At 48.4% G+C, this 25,000-nt stretch overlaps 1 protein-coding gene across 1 annotated transcript in view; it reads right to left on the reverse strand.

Annotated features, from left to right (window-relative positions):
* Positions 1 to 16,394, reverse strand: part of LOC125949934 (protein limb expression 1 homolog) — a 53,108-nt gene extending 36,714 nt beyond the window's left edge. Inside the window, exon 1 of the mRNA XM_049677435.1 lies at positions 16,110 to 16,394. The gene's annotated coding sequence lies outside the window, so the exon portion shown is untranslated. The remainder of the gene's footprint in view (positions 1 to 16,109) is intronic.
* Between the last annotated feature and the right edge of the window lie 8,606 nt (positions 16,395 to 25,000).

Raw genomic sequence — 25,000 nt, forward strand, 5'->3', positions numbered from 1 at the left:
ATAGCATGGCGAAGTCACCTCCGACAAAACGGTGATCGGTCCCCAATCAGGTCGATCGGATCGACCGCCAGCCGGCCAACCAGCCAGCTAGCCAGCCCCTTCTCCCACTCCAGAGACAAGGTGTTGATAAGCACCCTCGTCGTGCCACTCCGCGGCCACTGAAGACGCCGGATATCGGGTTTCCTTTCCGTCGGACGTCGCGCGCCGGGCCTTGCTATGGCTTCGGGAATGTGCTCCCGTGTCCGCCACGGGGTTGGTTTATGAGGTTTGGAGCGCACCGTACAGCAAATCCTGGTCCTGACTCGGAGGGGGGGATGCTGCTTTTAAGGACATAAGGATGGTGAAGTGCGCGCGCGCTCGCGCCAGAAGGTGCAGGGCGTTAGAAAGTTGCCCCTGAGGCGGATCTTGAAGTCGTCGCCGTCGATGATGATGACACACAAGTGTGAAGTGGTCCCATGAAGCCTGTTCCGTTGCAGAGCGAAAGAGAGAGAGAGAGAGGCGTAGAGGGTAATGGTCTGGGCTGCAATCACATCCCCCGTCCGTCATTTCAGTGCATCCGGATGCTCTGAACCCGATCCGGCGGCTCCAGCTCTTGGCCGCAATGTCACGGGAAAGGCCAGCATTACCATATTAAAGAGGTATTAGCAGAATGGCGAATGCTGCCAGGTGATGCCAGCTGCTGGTGCTGGTGGCCACTATACATACATCAATCTATGCCATCGCGAGCATCCAACCCACCGCCTCATGCCTACCCCCTCTGGGAGCCTCATCAGACTGAGTGGTCCGGTCTCCGGGGGAATAGGAAATTATCAAATTCACTTCCCCGGAGATCCCCGCCGATGGAATGGATGGAAAACACATTAATGTAATGTGTTTATAATTGAAAAGCAGATTAATGGCGAGTAATTTCACATCGTTTGAACAATCCAGCGCGCCATCCGGTCGGTCGGCCGGCCGGCTGGCCGGTCTTTGGTCTGGTCTGGTCGCGCTCTGCCAGTTGGCAGTTGGCAGCTGGCCCGCAATGGCCGCGCTACAAATAGATCGCCCTACCCCCCTGTCTTATCTGCGATAGAGGTGCTCTCGAGCCGGGCATTTGTTTCAGTTGGCGAAGATTTGGAGAGCATCAGTGGCCAGCGTTGTGGTCCAGCCGGGGGGTAAGGAGGCGGTGTAATTGCGCGCCATCGCCATTGCGCAGGCCGCGGCGTAGGGTCGTGCTCTGCTGTGGATTGGTTGCGCGCGAGCGGAAGCTCGTGATTATTGCGCTCCGGCTGCTACTTCTGCACAAATGGGCCCCTTTTGTGGCGGGGCGACCTGACGCAAGGATAGAAAACAGATTTCCGGATCAATAGCCAAATTACTTCCTTACGCACGCACATGTCCGCAGCTGACGCACTGTTGGAAGCTCACCTCACTCCAAGTGATACATCTCCCCCCGATCGCCAGGATGAAAGCGTGGCGCATGTAGAGGTATTTTGGTCGAAATTAGGCATTCAGTTCAGGTCGCTGTATTTGGAACGATCGAACGCCTTTTGGAAATTCGAAAACGATTTTTGCTGCTTTTGGAACGCGCATTTGAATACCCTCCGGGTCACCGAGTACCGAGTGGTTTTGGGATCATATTTTCCATGGAATGGATTAAGGATCAATGGCGGAAGGTGCAAAGGAGTAGAAGTTTAGTGTCTTTGTAGATCTACCTTTTGTGATCAATGAGGAGTTGATATACATAAACATATGACAGATTTGAATAGACCATTGCTGTAGACAATATAGTTATGGAATGAAAAACTGTACCACAGTACCACTGTACCGCAGTCAGTGAGTGTAGCTCAAGGTGGGTTTGACATAGTATAGCCTTTGTAGTATCAAATGAATAGTATGCTGAAAATAATAACGGCAAATAAGATTCCGGTCTGGCATATAAAAGGGCGCTTCCAACACAACAATCAGCTCATGGCTCGATAGAATAGACTCTGTTAGGTGTACTGCCATTGTGCCATTCGGATCCTTATTATGTAAGTTATTGAAGTTAACAGTGATGCTGCTTCCTTTGTACTTTTGGACCTGGTCGATTTTGCCTTATTTGAACCAGACTGCATTTAAAATTGTAATCTCCAGTTGATAGTTATTGATTTCCCAGGGGGCAGGGATGTCATTATATTTGTTGAGACATTATTTTGCCTCAAACTTGTTTATTTTTCCTCAAAATACACAGTTCGATGAGGACACGGAACTACTTTGTATCCATTGTTTTGAAGCAGTGCGTTACTAAAACATAAACAATTCACGCTTTAATGATCCAAATGACGTAACAAGTGAAAGAGCCCTAGTCAAACATAACTACCTAAAGAGTAACACACTGACAGACCTCAAACAATCAGTTCTTTAACTGATATTCTGATGAGGTCTTACTGATATTATCGTTTGCACTCCTACTACTTATTACTTTTTAGATTCAAATATGTACTTACTAGCAAATGACCAAATAGTTTTCCATTCAACTAAGATATAGGTATTTTAGTGGAATATGCTTTCGTAGAACCACTAAACTGGGTGCCACTATTAGATAACGACATCTAGAAAAGCATGCTTGCATGCGAAAGGAACTGCAAGTTTGCAAGTAGTGTTTTGCAAGTTCTCTTCATAAATTTTTGTGTCTTGCCTAATAAATTGAAATAGAGTTTTATAGAATGCAGAACCAAAAAGCGACACGCGCCTCGTCTTGGTCCGTATTATTAGGAACTGTCAGTATGTAACCATTCAGCCTGGATAACATGCCGTTATATAAATTTAGGCCTTGCCTAACTGTTTTTCTTCTCCTTCTCTATTTACAACATTTTTAAATAAAGCTTTTCATTTGTAAGTTCCACTGCGAGGAGTTATTGGCACGGTCGAAGAGATTCGATGGTGTTCATTCTGAGAAATCATACTTGAATGATCATACTAAAAATTCGTTCGTTGGTTTCGTTAAATTAATAAACCCTATTAATTCATTCAACGTTTTAGTTACACGATGCAAATAAAAGTATCGCAAATGGATATCCTTTTTGGGTGCTCCTTACGTTTCTACATCTTTTAGAATAGTAACACTATGAAAGAGAAGCCAAAAAGTTTGTAGCAACTTGTCGCAGGAGTCTTCTAAAATGTCTTCTACTTAGGATTAAGAATTAACAGCAGAATGAACTGTAGGGTAGACTCTCTAGTCAAGAAATTTGTCAAGAAGAACGAGATAGGAACTTTTACAGTACAAGTACTCGCATATGCTTTTGAGACTTGAAAACTGTCCCGTCGAATAAACAATCCCTCTTATCAGCGATCGAGAGGAGGATTCCCAAAAGAATATATGGTGAGTAGGGATAATAGAGAACTCGGCACAACGGGGATCCATACACGTGTAGGACGATCTCATTATCGATTTTCATGATAATGGCAGTCGGCGACACATACAAACTCCTTAGAACTTCCGAAAAAAAACGAAAAACAAACAAAAACGTGATCGTAAAAACAAAATAGAGACCCTTTAAGTTCTCAAAAATGATAACAAAGACGAGAAGACCTACAACATTGACAAACAGCATCGAAAGGAGGTTACCAAACCTTCAATAGAAAGGAACTGCGAACCATTATCCTATTACTTTTCCAGCTTCATTAATACATTACTCAGCAGAGCTGCAAACGGTATCAATAGCAAAGTAAAACATTAACTCGCGTGATTTATAAACTGTATCCTACAAACAGGCCTTCCGGCAGACCGACCGCGTGCACCGAGGCCCCCGGGTTTGAAACTGAAACGATGGCAAAGGAAAAGGCAAGAAAAGAAGAAAGAGAAAAGCCCCAGAAGCCGATGCACCCGTGCTGGTTTATTTTTTCGGAAGACCAAACCATACACCATGAGTCAACGCACATGACGCACACACACACATGCACACAGCGGTCAAATTGGAACTGACCAGAGAAGACATTTGGCATTTGCATACCCGCATTACCATCCGCATTGCATATGCAAGCAGATTATCAGAGCGTAATGTGATCCTCTGCTGCTGCTGCTGCTGCTGCTGCAAATCGGTGTTTTACATTGAATTCCAACCCAATTTACATTGTTTATAGCGCGTGGCGAGACGAGGCAGCGGCAACGGAGCCTCCCTCAGATCCCCCGACCCAGAGCGAAACTCCAGGAGCACGTCTTTTTGGGGTTTTCGGTCCGAAAAAGTTTAAATCAATTTCCCGCCGTCCCGTCCCACGACTTATGCTTAGCTGCTCGGTTGTTTATTATAATTGTTATTGTTACCCGGGATCACGGCAAGGCACCTTCCCGTCCTCCCTTTTTTGGGAAAGGGAAAAAAGACGGAAGACGACGCCAGGACACGGGCCGCTCCGGCATTCCCCGGCAGTTTTTGTTTTTGGTGTAACCGCGATGCTGCCCATCGGACGAAGCCATCGACCCTTTCGCGATCGATGGCGCGACACAAAACGTCAGACAGTGAGTGCGTCCATCATCATCATCATCATCATCATCGTCAACAGCAAGGAAGGGAATGATGGGAATGGAAGGAGCAGCGCGCTTTTGGGGTGCAAAAACGATGTTCCCTTGTTTTTGGTGATCATGGACGAGAGATTGATCAGTGAACGATCGATGACACTGGTTTCCCCCGCCCCCCTCCCTCTCCTCCTTTTTCATCTACCCTTTTCTGTGACCCCAAACACGATGCTCATCAGCATCGCCGTCGTCGCCGTCGTCGTCGTCGTCGTTGACAGTAGCGGAGCACTTATTCGGCTCTTGGCACCGGGAAAGGCTCGCTATGCTCGAGAGCATAAAACAACAACAAAAAGAAAAGACACCCTACACACACACACACGCGCGCGCACACACACGCACATTGCAATGATGTCGCGCGCGTTGCATCCCTTGCAGCCTCCTTCCTTCTCATTTCCTTTCCCGAAACAGTGCGCCCCGTTTCCCGAAAACACGACGCGACAACGTGTCGCGCGAGGGCTTTTGATAGCCACGCAGGCGGCCAGCGAGTTGGTTAGAGAACGGAACGGGGAGTTTGGGGACACTAGAGAAGAGGAAGAAGCTGTTATGTAGAGACGCCCGTACGCGTGCTTCTGGTCACCAGTGCACCAGCACCACGGGAGCACACCACGGAAGGGGTGGGAGGGGAAGGGGGGGGAGCGAGTGACCGACCTGCTCCTGTCTTGCTCGCTCATCATCATCGTCATCAGCATCATCATCATCGTCATCATCATGCAAGGAGTTTCTTCTTCTTCTTCTTTTTACTGCCCGGTTTTGACAGTTTGCTCGTCGACGGCCGTCGCTGCTGCTGCCGCCGCCGCCTGCTATGGCGACGCACGATGCGATAACAATAATTTATATAGAGTAGAGTAGAGTAGAGAGAGGAAGAGAGAGCGATAGTGTGTGTGTGAGAGAGAGAAGCTCGTGGCCCGGGGTTTTTAATAATATATAAAAATATGTATAATACTCGCGCGCGCGCACACTGTCGGCCCCACCGGCGATGGTCCCACGGCCATCGTCCTTTTTCGGTCGCCGGTCCTGCGACCGGATCACCGGCCTTTTGTCCATCGCGGCTGCTTGAGCGCTCTGTTTCGCTCTCTCTCTCTCTTTCTCTCTTTGCCTGCTCGACCGCACCGCAACCAGTGGTCCAGCGGGGTCAACTTTAGACGGTGGACATTGTGTGTGTGCGTGTGTGTGTGTGTGTTTCGCGGAGGCCAATAGAAGCCGAACCGGCCAAAGATAATGCCAGAGCGCTCCAACCCCGCTCCCGCGTTCCATGCGTCCCTTGTTCGCGCTGCAAGGACTGCAACTGTAGTTTTGGGCGGGGAGAGGGAAAGGAATGTGAAAGGAAGCGATGACCAAGACGGCGACGACCAAGACGGCGACGACGACGACGACAACGGTCAAGACGAGCGTCGGGATGACACGTTTCGCGAGGTTGGTTTCTGGCCACGGCACTTCTGGCGAGTCAGTAGCGAGTCTCCACAGATCGGGGTCGAAATCTGGCACCAAACTCTGGCACAAAGGGGGAGCAGCGGGGGGTAGTAGTGGAGGTCAAGCAACCTCCTCGAACCACCGCCTCCTCCTCCTCCTCCTGTTCCTGATAAACGTTCGTTTTTGATTTGCGACAAAGTATGCGCCACCGTCGCCGTCGCCGTCGACTGCTACGATCGCGCGCATATTTTTCATCATTCGCGTCCCACCTCCCCGCTCAGACCACTGACCACTGGAGACAATACCCCTTCCACCTTACGCCCTTCCCTTTCCCTTCTTGTGAGATTGTTTATATTCTTATTCTACGCCGATAGCAGCGTCTGATTTCTTTTTTTTTGTTTTTGCTTCTTGTGCAGATTTTCTCAAGTTCCTTCCTGCCTTCCATCATTCCGTCCGTGGGGATCGCAGCAACCATGTTCATGCATTTTGGCATCCCTTGGTAGCGGGCCTCTCTCTCTCTCTCTCTCTCTCTCTCTCTCTGGTCGCCTCTGGACGACATGCGTGTGACATTCTTGGCTTGCCATGGCTCTGGCTTGCCGCACGATGGCAATCACCGCGGTCCAAAACTCTTCCGCGGTGAAGAGAACGAACATCAAGCGCGCAGACCACGGCCACGGTCACTGCCAGGAGTGAGCGATTTTCGGATGACCATTTATTTTCGACTTTTCACCACCTGTACCACCCTGCGCACCCCTCCCAGACACTCCAGGCGGCTACTAGTGTGCCCGTCCGTTCGTCAGGTTGCTTTGGCCCAACCAACCAGTCCTCGCGATCTTGGTCCCGAGGTTGATGGGGATGTGATGTGTGTACGCGTGTGTGTGTGTGCGTGTGTGTATGGCTATGTCTTTACCGAGGCGGAGGTGGCCACGGTGTACCATCTAACCATCGGTGATGATCGTCCTCTCTCACTCTCTCTTTCTCTCTCCCCTTCTCTCTCTCTCTCTCTCTCTCTCTCTCTCTCTCTCTCTCTCTCTCTCTCTCTCTCTCTCTGTGCTGCTCTCTATTTCTGCAGAAAAGTGCACCCCCTTCCCTCGGTTTGGTGGGTAGTATGTTGGATTCCATGTTGGATTCTTATGTCTCCGCGACTTATTTTTTTTCCAGATCCCCCCAACCACCTTCCCCCGCCCACCAATTCCTCCCACTTGTTGTTTCGCGATTACGTTTTTGGTCAATTTCGTCATTTTTCCGCCGAACATTCTCCAGCGCCAGCGGAGATCGTCCACAGCAATACACACACACACACACACACACGATGGTCGCCAAACGATGTGATCCAAGGGGTGGTGGCATTTTGCTTCCCCCCAATAATCTGTCCCCACATATGCGCCCGCACCCATGTGTCTGTGTGTATGTGTGTGTTTGTTGGGGATTTTGTTTTGTTTTAATTTCTCATCTCAACGCTCTCATCGCGACGCTTTTTGGTGTGATTATGGTCGCCGAGCTCTTGATGGGGGCCTTCACCACCAGGCCTGCTATGGTATGTTGGACCGCATCGTCACGAATGTCGCAGAAGTCCCCGAGGAGGACAAGGGAACGAGCAGCAGGCCGCGGTTGGATGTTGGCTTATTTTATTGTGTGCCGTTGATGTTAAATCAAACATTTGGCGACACTCTAATCGTTGTATGAATAATGGTGACAAAAGGGGAGGGTAGAACAGAACAGAACAGGCAATCAAATAAATTCTCTCCATCTCGCCGCCGCCGCCATCATAATCGTCGTCAGTGGCAGTGGCAGTGGCAGTAGTGGCATCGGTGCGCTTATGTTTGCCGCTGTGCTGGCTGGTATGCTGCACTCCACTGTTCTCTCTCTCTCTCTTTCTTCGGTTGGTTCTTGTCGGTCTTTTATTGGTTTTATATTGGCGTCCGGTGATGCTGCGGCGTGTGCTTCTCGATAATTCGACCAAGAGGATCGACGATTGTCTCTCTCTCTCTCTCTCTCACACATTCTCTTCTGTTTCTGCTTCCGCTTGTTCCGCGTTGCACGTTGCGCTGGGATCCCCTTTTCGGCGGATTTTATGTTTGTTTTTTTTTCTCTCTTGGGGCCGAAGGCACGTTGTTGTATGTCTTGTGATGAACAGTCGGGACAATGACAGTTGGTGGGGTAGTTTTGGGTTGTTAACACTTGGCGTGGCCGCAAAAGGGAATCAATCAACAATGCGTGCGCGTCGTACGCGTGTGTTTGTGTGTCTCGGCAGCGCTTTTGGTTAATGGTTGTGCTATTGCACTCCCTGATTCGATGCACTCTTAGGTAGTACATAAATCAATCTCCCGCTAATCATAAGCATCCTCGCTCGTACCGGTTATGCAACGGTTTGAGCATCAATCCACAATAGCATAGAGCATAGAGCATCGGGTCGCTCCGCAGAATAACCGGCAATTATTGTTACGCAATGTCGCATTGCTGGCGGTTGGCGAAGGCTGCAGCAATAATAATCCATTTCTGCAACCAAAAACAACCATCACGGCGACCACCGAGACGAGCACATAAATCAATGCGGATAGGGTGCCTTGGTCTGGTTTAGATTCGTCGAGATCCCTTCCTCCTTTTCGAGAGTAGCAGCAGAAGCAGCAGCAGGTTGCGTGCAGTATTATCTAAAGCCTGTTTCAGTTAGAATCTAGTCAATCTGTACTGTCCCTAGAAGACATGAAGACAACCCATCGATAGTGGTTTGATACTAGCAGATTGTTTATTTAGTGTTTTTTTTGCAAATATTGAAGGATTCCAACAAAGGATATCGCTAAAGGTGAAAACAATCCGCAAAGTCACTATGAGAACCTGATTTGGTTTTAGGAGAAATAGAAAAACAGTCTTAAATTTCCAAACACTACTCAAAATTTCAAATCCAGACGTTACTTTGGGGATTATTACATGGAATCGGTCAAACTAAGTCAAGCGTAGAAGTGTATGTTAGATTCTAAGGACAAAACTGATTCGAACAGTTTCCAACAATCCTGGGATTCGGTGGGAAAAAAGCTCACGACAAACGAGATTAAAGTTTTGCAAATTTGTTTACGAGAAGGTTTTTAAGAACTTTTGTATTGACAAATGGCCAAATAAGACCCTGAAACAACATTTGATCTTTAACGACTAGAACAAGTGTAGGCTGATTGTTCATAGGATGTATTGTGAAGAATGATGAATCAAACGTAAAACTGAATTTGGACAAATACTAGCAAACAAATTTGACTTTATCAATAATAGAGGGAATGCTGCAGGAAGGACAATGAACAAAGAAGAGTGTCTAAAGAAAAGGATTTTGTCCTTCATTCGTCCACGAATGGTCCTACAATAATTTGGTCTAATTTGGGTAGCAGTCTTTACAGCAGGGATGGCGTTAATTGTTCATAGGAAAAACTAAAAAACCACCAAATTGTCCGGATTTTCGTTGCACTCCATCAATGTTTCTCTTTTTGCTGAGAAACTGACTTATGATCGAGCGACCAGATTCTAACTGAAACAGGCTTTAGTACCGGAGCATCGTTCACCTCGGCCATGTGACCGCACCAATGCCAGAATGCACGGTCTGCAGATAGGAATCGGAGCAAAAATCCGAGCACAAAACTCCCATCCACCATCCACCAGTGGTGCTGCAGTGCCCGTGGACAGTACCACGGAGTGGTAGTTGTGGTAATATGAGAAGAAAGAAGGAAAGAGAAGGAACGCGGCAAAGTAAAACATGGCGCACATGGCGTATGACGATCGCGACTGCCTCACAAGATGCCTCTCATGGCTAGCAAATAGGAAAGGAGGAGCAAGAGGAAGGTAAAAAGGTGGGGGGGGGGATTTCAAGTACTTGTCGTCTGAGTACCCGTCTCTCGTCAACCGCGATTTGCGGCCATGCGTTGCGCAACATTGTATCGTAGCCGGATCGGAAGTCCAATCGCTGGCTGGCTGGCGGACTAGCTGACCGTCCGATGGTCCCAGCACCGGCGGGGGTAAAGACCACTTGACACTTGGCCCTGGCACACCGGACCTTACCTTTTCCCGTCCTTCCAAACCTCAGGTGCTCTATAAATAAGTCAACGGAACGGAATTTAAATATATTAAAAACGGTTGCAACCCTTCGTAGGACCGGAGACGAAGAAGAAGTGGGAAGAGGGAAGGGGGATCTGGTAGAAAGAAAAAAAAAAGTTAATACTCTGGCCACCGGTCGCGATGACCACGCCACAATTTACGGCCACAATATGATCACACATGTGCCCAGCGTCAGCGTGATGGTTGGTTCGCAGTTCCCGGTCCCGGTCATTCGCGAGTCTCGATCTCACTGACAGTGATGTGCTCCCGATCGATCGATCGATGGATCGTTGGATGGATCGAGGATGCACCGCACGCAGCGACTCATCGATCGATGAGCGCAGCGCAGAAACAAAGAACCACAATTTATTAGTAATTATAGTCCATGATGATGTTGCTGCTGCTGCTGCAGATGCACTGTTCGTGAGTCGTGGCCGTATCGCCTCGGCCGGACTTCACAAACACCGCGACGGTGTACTGGGGAGGACAGCCAGAAGGGGAGTATGTAGCAGGTGGTCCCCTGGTGCCCCCTCTTCGAACAGCTGATGGAAGATTGCGTAAACGAGGGATGTGAGCTCTGCGCGCGCGCGCTCGTCGACAGCATGATGGCGATGGCGGCAGAAATGTCAAAAAATGGAGAATTTGTGATGGAGCCGATAACCGGTGGGATAACAGACGGTGGACGGTGTGGAGTGAGAGGTAGCATGTGTACTGTAAAGTTTATAGTTATCCGTGTCAATTCGTTTAAATTTTTCATCGATTGACATTTCATTAGAAAATCTTAAGAATATTTGATGAAATTGCGCAATATCTTAATGAGCATTTGGGCGGACAAAAAAACAAAAAGAATGGTACAATTACACATCAATATTGAATAAATTTCGATCAGAATACAATAGTAACACAAAAAGTTAAATAGGTTAGCAAAATCGATAAAATGAAATAGCGCAAATTTTTTTTTCGGTATAAAAGAAGAGGATGAGACAGCTTTATAAGGAACGCAAGTCTTGCCTTCTATCTGTGCAATAGGCCTATACATAAAAAGCCCTGCTGTCAATACTATAGTCCCCAACAGCAATTTTTTGCGACTGCTAAACTCAATACAAGTATCAATTCAGAATGCAGATTTTTCAAAACGAAAAAATCTAATATCAGTTGTAATTAACAAAAACCAAAAAAACGTCTAAACCCTATGATTAGAACGGAAAACGCTATACCTTCTTCTCATTGATGATGGCTTTTCATCTAGATTCTACCCAATTCTAAAACAATTCTTTTAAACAGCAAATTACGCATAGGTTATCAAAATCGCATTTAAAGGTCGCATTAACCATCAGATCCAGGATACTATATCAAAAGTATAAATGATTCTAAGGCATAAGTGAAAAAGATTTGAATGAATGTGAAATGTGTATTCACAATCTGGTTACTTAGTGTGACTATAAGTAAAACGAGTTTGCTTGTAAACAGCGTTGAAAACATTCAAGACGAAGAGTTTATCATAGTATAAGCTGGAGAATCAAATGGTTATAAACAAATTAGGTTATTTTAGATGAAAAAACTCCAATCAGCAGAATATATCAAACATAGAGTACATGGGCAATCTCGTGTTCAAATAGCCTTATAAAAATTGCATGAGTAGTGTTCTCTCAAAACTACTTTAAATAAGATATTGATTGCAACAAAAGAAGTATGATTGTTCGAGTGCCTCGATGAAAATAGATTTCTTTTTTCAACTCATAACTCAATACTCTAAGAAACATATTAATACTTTAAATAAGGTACCAAGTCAAGAACTCTTCAACATTCACAAACGGAAGGCTTATGCCGCCGGAAGAACAACGTATTTCCCCTGACAGGAAGCATCTTAAAAAAGAAAGAAAAAACAATCTTCTTTACCCCATGAGCCCGCCGGAATACCTCGACACCTCGTTACAACGTCGCATATCTCATACCCACGGTCTCCCTATCAGAAGTTAGTTAGAAGCAACAAAAAAAAAACCCCGAAACCGCCGCATGAGAAAACGAAAACTGTTGTGCTAGTTCTCTTCTTCTAACAAAGAACCCACCCCCGGGGGCCCCCCCCATGTCTGGGTTGGTGTCGTAAAAAGCCATAATGAAGACTTTGCTGGCGCCCTCTTCCGGAAGCCTTACGCGACCTTACAACCCCCTCCCCATTGTGGATGGATGGAGAGATGAAGAGGGGTTGAGAAGCGCGTTGCTGCAGCATCTTCTAAAAAAAAATCGGCAGCACCGGCGGCATCACCTCCACACGCGCTCGGCCCGGCCCGGGACTTAGCTCCATTCCCGATCACTCAATTGCCTTCCGATCGGGCGATCGTGGCGCACGCTCACGACCTATCATTCATAAGCCGTGGAGCTGCGGCTGCTGACGCGCAGTTCTCTCGTTCGGACTCAAGAACGTGGACGTGGAATCAGGTCGTCGTCATCACCAGCACCTCCACCGTGCCGAGTGTGTCTTAGGGAGCTTAGGATGCTTATTATTTTATTTCGTTGTTTTTGTTTTTTTCCTTTTCTCTCTCCATGTCGCTTCGACCACCTTCGTCCACCGGCCTAAAGCTCTTTTCGCGTTCATTCACTTCACTCTCTTGCGTCTTGCGCCGCTATGCTTCCGGCCAGTCCTCCTCCCCTTCCTAAGTCACCTTCCTCGTTCCACGGGAGCCAGTTCGGAGACTTCTTTACCGTTTTAGATTTCGGCATTCTGGGTCCACCACCACCACCACCTTGTTTTTCGGTTTTTTGGGACGCTCTGTATGAGTGCAAGAGAGAGAGAGGAAGCTAAGGAAAGCTTTTGTCTTTCGTCGTGCTGCTCCCCAGCTTCCTCCAAACGGGGGGAAACGATGGTTTGTTTGAGGATTTACGTTTTGATTCATCATTTCCCGTGCAAACCGCCACCGCCGCACGAACCGCCGGTGGCAGTGAGTCGTTCACCCTAGCTCCTTCCCTCCCAGGCCCCCTGGAACCACCTCTAGCCACCACACCACTCCCTGTCTGAAGATGCTGGAGATGACATTTAAATTATCCCACAGACCACACTTGGCTACAGTCTGGAACCGGGGGCCCAAGCAAATCATTCGATTCTTGCGCTTCAATGGAGTGTCGCTCTCTGATTCGGTTCCCTGTCTCGCTGTGGGCCTCGGTCCTGCGCCCTGCGGGTCCTGGCGGTTGGCACGATACGATGTTCCAATAGTCCACCGCGACCGGCGGCAACTGACGTAACTGACGCGTGACTATCACGGCGAATTTAAAAGATTAAATTTGGTGATAACTTGACTGACTGACTGGCTGACTGAGGGTGACTTTGCCTTGGGAAACGGATTCCCGGCCCGGCATCGTTGTTGTATTTGCCATTTGGCCTTTTCGCCGTTCGCGGTTCCCTTTGTGTGGTGGTGCATTAGAACAGAAGTAGAAGAAGAGAGAGGGAGAGAGAGAGAGAAGGGATGGGGATAAGGGGCAAGCTGCGCAACACAACACAAAGCGAGAGTTGCGGCGGCGTCTAATCTTCTCGCGGCTGTTCCGCTGTTGGGGCCGTCTTAGGGCCCGGGCACCGATCGACCGACCGAGAGAGAGAGATTCATTAGCGCGCCACGGTGTGTTCGGATGGCGCATAGAACAAAGGCGAAGAGGAAGCAAAGCTCAGAACACACACACAGAGAGACGTCCACATGGTGGGAAAATGTGCTGTGAAATAATTTATTGATCGATCACTACTACCGGAGGATGATGATCCACCCAAGGGGCAAAGGAGGAAAGGATTTTGGATAATTTACACGTGGTGCTGTGTGCGTTCCTGCTGATTTCGAATGGCCATTTGAATATGGCCGCTTCACTCCGAACCCCATCTGTCTGCGCATCTGCGCACCGACACCACAGCTGGACTGGGGATCAGGTGAAAAGCGAAGCGGCGCAGCGAGCGGTATTGTTGTGAGGATGTGAGCAATTTAGGGCACAGCCAGCAGGCCACTGGCAGACTGGCAGGCCAACAAACCAATATGGTGCCGATTGTGACCGGTGCTGCTGCTGCCCGTGCTGGTGTCGGAACTGTCCAGCTGGCCGAGAAACCATCAATAACGCTATCGTTGGCCATACATCCGCGAAACGCGAGGAGAACGCGCGGAAGGAAGGATGTTGAGGTGAAGAGGTGGAGTAGGTTTTGCAAAGAAGAAGAAAACAGATGGAACCGAGACGAATGCGCGACAGAAGGGAGAGATCCAGAAAGAGAGAGAGAGAGAGATCAATCCACAGGAAGCCAGCCAGTCATCGAGCCAGTGATCGAGAAGAGAAGATTACACCGTGGCCCGGCCACGGCACGTTCGATGACGACGACTCAAAGCTGCCATTCAGCGCAGCACCGTATGGTATTGGGACTGGTCGTTATACGGTCTGTCACTCTCACGGGCGCTGCGCGCCGGGTGATTGAGGAGTTTGCATCAAATTGATACACCACACCAAGCTCGCGATCGTTCGTCAACTGCGAGGATTCGCAGTTTTGCAAGATCTGTGTCGGGACCGATACCGGGTTCGCTCCGCGGCCTATGATACACCCATCAAGGACATTGATGGAGTGTCCAGCGAGTGCAGGACGGCTCTGTGCACACACAGGTTCATTGTGATCGATTGTGGCGAGCACTACACGTACTAGCTAGCGGACGCATCCCGAGTGACGGACTGATTTATGATTTTCCCGGGTGTTTTTTTCTCTCTCTCTCCCTATCGTTTATGATAAACGAGCAAACAAGCGACCGACGACGAGAAGCCAATCAACCGGAACCCGCGGACACACGGATTGTTGTTGACGATTGATTTCATCCCTTGTCTACTGCTGCTCTCTCTCTCTCTCTTTCTCTCTCGCGGTTGCACCAATTGCACGCGCGACACCTGTCCATCCGATCGTCCAGTTTGCGTTAGACAACTGTATCGTATCGTTTCCCGGGTTGGGGGGAGATCTCGACGATTTATATGCTTCATCTGTTGTTCAATCTGTGCCAGCCAATTTGTGCGGCTTGTGTGGCCGATGACAACGGACGACGATGACGACGACGACGACGATGATGATGGCCGTTTGAAATCGTCGGTCTGGGCGCACTAAAAAAAAACCCCGGCACCGTTAATCGAACCAGGTGCCGTAAAAGCGAAGCACAGCGACGGTGGTTCCACTAATCAACCGGCGGCGGCTGCGGCGACCGAATCGTAGCGCTGCTCCGAAACGTAATTTAACGATGCAATGCGGTCTCGACAAAGGCCACAAATAGAAGCACAAAACAAAGCACCCTTGGATAGACGTTTGATATTCGGATGCCAAAAAAAATACGTCTCAACGTGGCTTGTAAACGGCGCAACGCGTGTCCATGGATTGCAGCAGTGCCTCGAATGTCCCCCAAAAAGGGGATTTGTGTGTCGTGCGCGGTCTAAACGATCGAATTCTTCTCTCGCAGAGGTTCGTCGCTTGATCGGTCACTTGCTCAGAGTCGCTGTCACTAGCGCCGCGAGCGTGCATTTGTTTACAAGTAGGCTGTGAGAAATATTCAGTGATCGAATCGGGATGGAAAGCCTGAGATCAGGTACGGTGCAGTCCGTGTAATAACGTGTTCAAGTCCCTCTGTTCGATGCCACGGCAGCGCATGTAAAGTGTAAAACGAACGATGGAGCGATTGCCAAATAGATAGTTAATTAAACTGAGAGAAGAGCTAGGATGGAGTGCTAGTGGTACGTAGCACAGGCACTCTGCGTCGTCACTGTGCAAGGTGCTGCGCGTGATCGCGGTGTGGATTCGTGTTGTGGATCGATCGACCACCTGACCTGGAGGCCGCAGCATAATATGCTGCTGCAGTAGTGGCACAAATAATTGGCAAACCGCATGTGTCTCCGTGAAATGTCACGAAGTGATCGCGCCGACGAGGCAGATGACATGGAGTCGCACGGTTGCGCAAAAATTGTGGATGCTGGTGCTGCACCAGCAGCTGCCCGGCAGACCAATAACCAAACAAATTCCAATTAATTTTCGCCGGAAACCACAAACAAACCCCGTTCCTCGTTTGGTGGTAGGTCCCCGGAATTCGGCTGCACTTACTTGCATATTATAACATCGACTGCACGGCCGGCTGATGCACACACACACACACACACACACACACACACCCACACTGGGGTAACAGACAGACACACACACACAAACTGCACACACTGCGGCTGAAGATCGATTCGATCGGTTCCAAACGGCTCGGCTGCAGCAAGATCTCTATTCACGCTGCCTTCCCTCTATTCCTTAAGCACTGTACACTTCTTCTGCTTCTTCTGGCTGGCTGGCTGCTTTGGCCTGGCCACAATCACATGCCACTGAACCGCCCCACTCCACCTTCACTACCTCTCTCCCTCTCACTCTCTTTGAACACACATACACACAAGGGCTTTGCAGACGGCACCTTGGCTTTTGCACTTTGCACTTTTCCCGAAAAAAGAAACACGTTGCGCAATGGAGCACTAGATCAGGATGTAATTGCGGTTGCTACGGTTACGTCAGGATGGGTCACGTGAGTAGAACAGAGCAAGCTGGAAGAAGCTGGTGGATTAGTAAAAGAAAAAGGACTTCCGGTGTTTATTCGCAGGCCAAATTAGCGTCCTAACTCACACAAACAACGACCGAACGAGGGACGAAAGGTAGTCTAAGAAAGGAATGAAACCCCGGACGGACCGAATGAGACCGAAGGCCAACGCAAATGTCTTGCAACCAGCATAAGCATGGTGAGCGCCACTAGCCACGGCTGTTGCACTTGCAGTCCGTCGTACGTAATCCACTGACAAGCCCGCTGTGTCTGTGGCAAGAAGGCAGAAAAGAAGGAGCAGCGGTCCGGTAAAACAATACCCAAAACAGCGAAGGTCCTTGTGCGCGCGTACACGTAAAGCGCCAACAAATACACACACACACACACACACACACACAGAGACAGAGACACACTGGCGCACCGCGACAACCACACGACCGACGACGACCGGGGGACCGGGGGAATGATGAAATTACATCCAGATCCCCAAACAGAAATGGGGGAACGGGGCGAAGAGGAAGTGGAGTGCGTGGAGTTAACGGCGAGATCCGGGCATCACGCAAAACCGCGATAACGAGAGCGATGACGGGTGGTGGCGACGACAGCTCTGATGACAGGAACGATCCTGCGCCAACGATCGCACCGCGGTGTGCAGTCGATGATCGCGCCGTCGATGACGAGAGCACCAGAGAGTCGTCGCCCCCTTGGTCGTCGTCGTCGTTGTCGCTGGACACGCAAATTCCACGAACCTCCACGATGCACACTTTGAGACTTCGATGAAGACGAGTCCCCGAACGCCAAACCCGATACCTCGAACCGGGTGCGGTGCGCAGACGCTGAGCAGAGTCTGAGAGTGCGCGCGCGCGCGCCCGGTGTGAACCTTCACTTCCACCTGGACCACCGTCCTCTTTACCCTGTATGCACACACACGGCCCCGTCCGAGATCGAGACCCAGAGCCAGAGCCAGAGGCAGAGAACTCGAGAATGCGACACCAATTGTGCTTCAGGCTCTGTGTGTGCGCGCGTCTCCAGCTGCTGCTGCTGCCGCTGCTGCTGATGTGACGATGTCGCGACGATGGATCGCGAAATGTTTGCGAAACGGCGACAGGCAGCACAGCAGAGCAGAGAGCCCTAGCGGTGGACACCAGCACAACACTAACCAGATCCGGCACTGGCACTGACACCACGCGGGATGAATTCCCAAAATCACAGAAGCTGCTGTTGCTGTTGTTGCTGGTGGGAAACAATTCGCAACTTCTTCTGGGTGATCATCACTAGCACCGGCATAAGTTCTCTTTGTTATACTCGCTCCCCAAAAACGGCACATACAACACATAAATACACACCTTTAAACGCACAGGCACATACGTAACACTGCACTGGCTACAATCGGATTCTACGCGTGGTGTGTTCTTATTTTGTGTCCCGGCACTGTTTGCAGACAACACGCGAAAGCGACGACGAATGGATGTACTAGGGTCCCAAACCCGAAACCAACAAAACGCTCCTCTGAAGCACTCTCTCGCCGGAGTTGTTTGTTGTGCGAGAGCTCGCGGGCGAGTGAGAGAGCGAGAGCGGAATCCGGAATCCAAGCAGATCTTTAACGAAAGGTTTGATTCGGTTCGAGGGGGTCGATCGGAGACGATCTTTAACGAACAAACTGGTTAGCCGAGACACACGGTGAACGGAGCAATGCGGACCGGCGTAGCTTTAGCAAAGACACTCTTGGGAGGCACTCGGACACCCGTCGGTGGGTCGGTTATGTCCTATATAATTGAACGTTGTTTTAGAGACCAGGATTCATCGTTATCGCAGGGCTACTTGTGAATAATCTATCATTTGATTCGTGACCTTTGTGTGCCAATATTTGGTTGATGTAATTATTTTTAAATTGTTTGTCGAAGATGTTTAGTAATACAGCATCACATCACGATCGGTTTTTTTATTACAAATCGCAAAAATTGCAGCTTATTATAATAATTAAAATGAACATTTCTTTGTTCTTTTAAATTATATAGCACACGTGATTTGCAGCAACTGGGACCACTGCTTTTTGAGATATTTATTAAAGACCTGCCCTCGTGTATTGTACACTCCAAGATACTTTTATACGCTGACGACGCCAGATTGTTTCGATTAGTGAACAATGCTGATGACTCCCGCCTGCTTCAAAGTGATATCCTGGCATTCGAAGCATGGTGTGCCAGGAACGCTTTGGCAATCTGTGCTGATAAGTGTTTTGTGGTTTCGTTCTCGCGTTCTCTTCGTCCCCCACTATACGACACTACTGTTTCAACGATCATCAAATTCGACGAACCGATCTTATTCGCGATCTAGGTGTTCTACTTGACTCGCGACTCTCGCTCAACAACCAACGTGATTTAGTCATAAGCAAAGCGTACAAACGATTAGGACTCTTCAAGCAGTTAACCAAAGACTAACAATCCTATGTGTCTTAAAACTATCTATTGTAGCATTGTTCGGCCTCTTCTTGAGTCTGGTTGCGTCATGTGGTCATCTCGCTCAACGTTGTATATCAACCGTATTGAGAGTATACAGCGCAAATTTACGAAATACGCTCTGCGGCTCCTCCCTTGGTCCAGCCGCTCAATTAAACCAAGTGTTTACTGCTAGGGATAGAGTCACTTCAGTCGAGACGGGTGATAGCGCAGGCCAGTTTTGTCGCCGGAATCGTCACGTCAAACATTGATTCAGCGGAGTTAACTAATCAATTGTCACTATACGCTCCTGTTAGACGCCTGAGATCTCAGTCCGGGTTAGTTCCCCCTAGGTGCCGTACGGTCTTTGGGTTGAGCAACCCCAAAGTTGTTTAGTTCTGTACTACGTTCAGCGTTACGAGCGAATAATTTGCGTGCGTGATTTTTACGTTTTTATTATTTATTTTTGTCTATGTATTATGTATCCTGAATGCGGGCTAGATTTAAGAACACTCAATAAGACCACTGCATGTCAGTTGAGTTCAAATTTTTAATAAACAATAAACAATAAGCCGTGATTGCAACAATCCAACGAGGAATATCTGACTAGCTGGAAGATCATTTATGTTTGGTAAAACACTTAGTTGTACTTATCACACGTAGCGTTCATTCTATAGTTCACTACACTACTTACATAAAAACTTCGGATTCATAGAACATGAAGTTCAACTTAACGCCCTTCTTTTTGAAAACATGTAAAATAGCTGGTCTGCATCGCTTAAATAATCTCTCAAGCTAATATGTAAGCGACATTTTGAAAACATATAATGTTCCTATCGCTTTTTGCAATATCCTTAGCTCTGCCGGCCATAAAACCTGTAACTTGGACATTGTTTGATTATAATAGGACAAACAATTCGTTTGATTACTATAGGACACAGAGTTGCTCCTTCATTCCAATTCTTCTTGTGACTAAGTAAGATGATATCCCAAGAACGGGTCCCTTGTGGTCCTTAGTATATTTTGAACGATCGTTTTGTAGAATTTGAAGGCCATTTTTCCCACCAAGTGCTGTTATTTTGATCGCGTATGATATTCCTTACATCGCGTTCTTGTTGTTAGTTGAACAGGTTCTATCGCATCTTTAGACATATTCTAAAGAGCAAACTTTACGACTTCTTCTTACATACAACAATCTATTTGCAACTATACGTACAACATAACATTGGTATCTTAGAAGTAAAGACGCTAATCCTGTCGCCTTCTGGCATCTTGATGATATCCTCAGCATACAGATCTCATGATCATCTCTAAGGAGACTGATTAGTTGACCATTTTAAATACTTTTCTCCGAATAAAGTTATGATACGATTCTCAACTGTGATACGATATGATCATGACCTGTTCTCTATCCCCCTGCTGCTGACTATCCCCCTGCTGCTGAAACCCATGATCATGAAAGAGTTGACACTACTATGCCAACACTACTCCTGATCGATGAACGTATTAGCAAAAATTTCATCCCACACGGTCCCACAATCAAGGCGCTTAACATTTGACGCTTCGTATTGCCCATGGGCTAGACTAGCACATTTCCCATACGTCCCGATGCGGAAATTCGGAACCCAATGGTGAGAACCGCTGGCAAATGGCAAAGCAGCAGCAGGGGCCTCGCAAAAGCATCAACATAAACGGAATCGACTGCTAACATGCTTCGTTCTTCTTTCTTCCATTTTTGCTTTTTGTTTATGTGCACCCGCGACGCGTACGCATCTGCTGATGAGCGCCGACGTCTCAACACGGAGTCTGTGTCGTGAGAATTATGTGCCGTTCGAGGGAAGTGCCGGGTGCTGGATGCTAGCAGCAAGCAAACGGAGTAGAGAGCCATAAAGTGTTTCCGTTTAGTTGTCTGGCAGATGAGCGAAAAGGGAAAAATGGAGCATTTAAAATGCTGCCCATCAACTCCGGTATAAATCCCTCAGTTGCAAAGCGAGTCTATTCTCCATTTTGTTGATATAAATAATGTGGATCGGTTAGTTTTATTTGCAAAATAGACGGTTAATTACGTGACTTTCTTAACAATTGCAATCCATTGCGTATGCTCGATCGCGATTAAATCAATCTTGCACAACACATCATAACATAATCGGCCTGAGCTCGAACAGAAGTACAAGACATACGCTCACTGACCGGATGCAAATCAAACTATCAGAATGAAATATGGAGCGCAGAAGATGCGCATGCTGCATATGCATATGCTTCTAAACATCCCATTACTCATCGGCGAAATGAGCGAAAAGCGGACAAACAAAAAAACAACAACCACATACAAACCCGTACACAGCATACCGGCGGCGAGAGCAACGCAATGATAAAACCACCCCCGAAGCTATCACTGTCAGCAATCATTACTGTTTGCTGCTAAGATAAATGGTACGTATCGGGACCGACCGACCGACCGGAAAGCTGGGCCGGAAAACCGGGATCCAGATGATCCCCCGTGGCCATGCGTTATCAATCTTCACATGTCCACCGATTCGCCCCACCATCGATCAAACGCCACTGGAACGGAAGATCGACGAACGGAGCATGCGAATAGAGAGGACCGCGCGCGGTTCGTCGCTTGCGTGGCAGGATGAGCATTGAAGTCTCTTGTTTTGTGAGCGATTTGTTCTTGAAATTCTAGAATTGTTTCTAGTGTTCTAGTGTATCATCTACCACACTCACTGAAGGTAAATTTAGAGAAAATCTTTCCGCAAAGGTTAGGTCATTTCTAACGTAATAAAGAACAAAATTTGTCATTTTGAGGCTTCTTGTTTTGTATATAAGTCTATAGATATAAAATATTCGTTAATTTTTATGCCCACTTGAGGGGCATTCGTCCAACTGCTACACATTATCTCAATTTAAGCTAGTTTTTATACATCTGGGACATTTCTTGAGTTTCCCTTAGATGATTGTCCAATATAATTCGATGTGATGAAAATGCGGAGTAGGAATGATGAAAATGCAATTTAAGTAGGATGATATTTTTTCTTACGATCTATACGAAATAGAAAATTTAATGCCAGCTCTGCTATAACTCTACTTAAATCCTTTTCTGCAAAAAAAAAACTCCAGTAACGAATGAAGATGGCATCTTGAGTTCATTTTGAAAAGTTTAGTAATGCTGCGATATTTTCTCCAGCCAAATCTAGTTCTCATAATGACTTTGCATATTTTTTTGCCTTTCACGTTCCATTAGCGATAACTTTTGAAGGAGTTCTTCAACATATACAATAAAAAATATCACTAAATAAACGAACCCCTGGAATTCAAAGTGCTATCGAAAGGCCCTTGATATGTTTGACTAGCGAAAGAAACAGATTTTACTATCCGACTGATGATGAATCTCATCCTTGTTTGAGAAGTCTGCCAATTGGCCAGCTTCGCACAAAGTAACACCACCCCCAAGGACTCCCCGTCGACCGCTCAATGTGCAATGCTAATCCCCGGTGCTCTAATTCATCTTATGCCGCGTGCGATGCGTGCTTCCGTGGGACCAAATCGGCGCGCCAGAACATAAATTATGCAGATGCGAGTGTCTCGTCTTCTTAATCACCCGAATGGTTTACGGTTTCCTCTTACTTGCGTCTTGCGTCAGTGTCCGGTGCGACCGGCATGCGTTGCATCCGTGATCATCCTCGGCTTCTGCAGCTGATGGATGGCGAAAAACCGTCCGAGAAAACCGCCAAGCGCCAAAGGGGTTGGGGGGAAGGATTCCGATGGTAAACATACTACCGAGTACGCGCGGGGCCCGGCTCCTAGACTCCCCAGAAGGAGCTCCATCACAATCTCCAATCAATCTGTGCACTGTGCGTTCCTTGTGCGGCCTCGAGGAACAATCACAATGGCTCCCCCGGGCCGAACCGAACGCTGCTGCTCACCCGTTCCGATCTCCACCATCTCAATCGATCTTAAACGATAAACATCAATTTTCCAAACGATCTCTCTCTCTCGCCCCTTCAATCTAGCCTCCCACACCATCTCCCCCCCGGCCAGTGAGCGGGCGTGGATCGTTTAGCCGCCACGCCGCAGCATGATGTTTATTCATAATCAATTAATTCAATCAGTGTGGCGCAGGCGCGCCAACCAGCCAACTATTCACGGTTGACAGCCGAAGTTATTATGTTTAAACGGAGTAGGCCTCCAACCCCCTCCCCCCGTGGCCTCACGGTCTCCCTGGTGCCCGGTGGTGCAGTGTAGTGCAGCAGCAGAAGCAGTCGTCGTCGCGGCAACGGCAACGGCAACTAGGATCGCTTGCGCTTAGAAGCGCCTGCTTCGGCTAGCGGTTGCTTGCGGCCCCTTTTTCCTACTGCTGCGGTGACTGATGATGATACGCTCCGACGTGGTTCCGGCGGTCCATCAATGCCGGAGGAGCTCGGAGAGAACCGGCACAAAAAAGGGTAACACTTTACCGGTTGATGAGCCACCACGGGCCCAGACGTCAGACGTCGTCGTCGTCGTCGCCGTCTACCCGCCGGAACGCCGATCATCGCCGATCGTCGGTTGGTTGATCGGTCGCCACCGTCGTCGTCGTCGCCGCCACCACCGCTGGACTGCCAGATAAGTGATTAGTGTGAGCTGTTGCGGTACTCCATTGGATGTAGGGGAAAAAGGGTGGGGTCGCGAGAGTGCGCGGGTGGTTGTTGTCATTCGATGGTACCCATCCCACCGGGAGGCCGCCATCGCATCCGCACAATCCAAAGAACGGAACGGAATGGAACGGATCGAATTGGACATGCGCCGTTCCGTTCGCTCGACTGCTGAACGGTGCACGGCGAAGGTGTAATGCCTTCGTTTATTGTCACAATTATAATTTATGATAAAAAAAAGAAGGGCGAAGGGGGGAGGGTTATGGCTTTTAATTTTACGCCAGGTTCGCGGTCTGCTGCCGGTCTGTGATGACGGTCGTTGGCGTATCCGAGCATTATCCGGTGCCGCTGGTGTCTTGTGTTTTACTCTTCCGCACCTCCACCTTGGATGACCGCGGTAGACGGGAGACGACCATCTGTCGCTCGTGATGCTCGATGATATGGCGCTGCTCCTGATGCTGCTGCTGCTGGCGAGACATGGTCGGGATGTCGAGAGCTCGGAAGCTCGCTGGTTTATAATAACTCACCTTCACCGTTCAATTGACCTATCATCTGGGCTCCGGCACCATCCGGAGCCCATCTTGCCATCGCTGGCTGGCTGGCTGGCTGGCTGGCTGTCTGGCTCAACAACCTCAATCGCACCAACGTTTTGCTTTCATTTCTTTTTTGCGTCTTACCCTTCTTTCTCAGCCGCGTTGCAGAGCAGCAGCATCCGCAATGTATGGCTGTGTGTGTGTGCGCGCGCACAGGCCCAGTGATAACATTAATGCTGTGCAAAATGATTGATTGCAATGATAAATTAAACATCGCCCTTCGCACAGACACTGCAACAACGGCATCGGGAGAGGAAGAAGAAGGAGAGAGCTGATGGGAGAGAGCGAGAGATTGATAGAGTAGTCGAAGCATGCCGTAAGCAAATTGTCCGTCAACGGTCGCCCTAGCTACGCCTTCTAGGGACGCCATCTAGGAGCCTGCGCTTCACGTCAATCCCTGAGGCCTAGCGCTACGCTAGAGTACAGATTAGTAGAGCTGTGCGGTTCGCTCAATCATCGATTAATGTTATGCTGGTATGCCATTGCAGCAGCATCTTCCTTTAATCACACTGTCCTCCACCACTCGTCCTCTTCTTCGTTCTCTTCCTCGCGTCTGCGCTGCTAAAATGGTACAAACGAGAGGTTAGAGAACCTATCGGACGATAAGAACGGCGTCGTCGTCGTCATCGGTGTTGTTGTTGTTCATATCATCGTGATGCTCCGTTATGTGCCATTTTTTAAAACCATCGTCCTAATGATGATGATGATGATGATGGGTGATAAGATGATGCAGAGACTCCTTCTTGTATGCTGA

This window comes from Anopheles darlingi, chromosome 2 (assembly GCF_943734745.1).
Source record: "Anopheles darlingi chromosome 2, idAnoDarlMG_H_01, whole genome shotgun sequence".
NCBI lineage: Eukaryota > Metazoa > Arthropoda > Insecta > Diptera > Culicidae > Anopheles > Anopheles darlingi.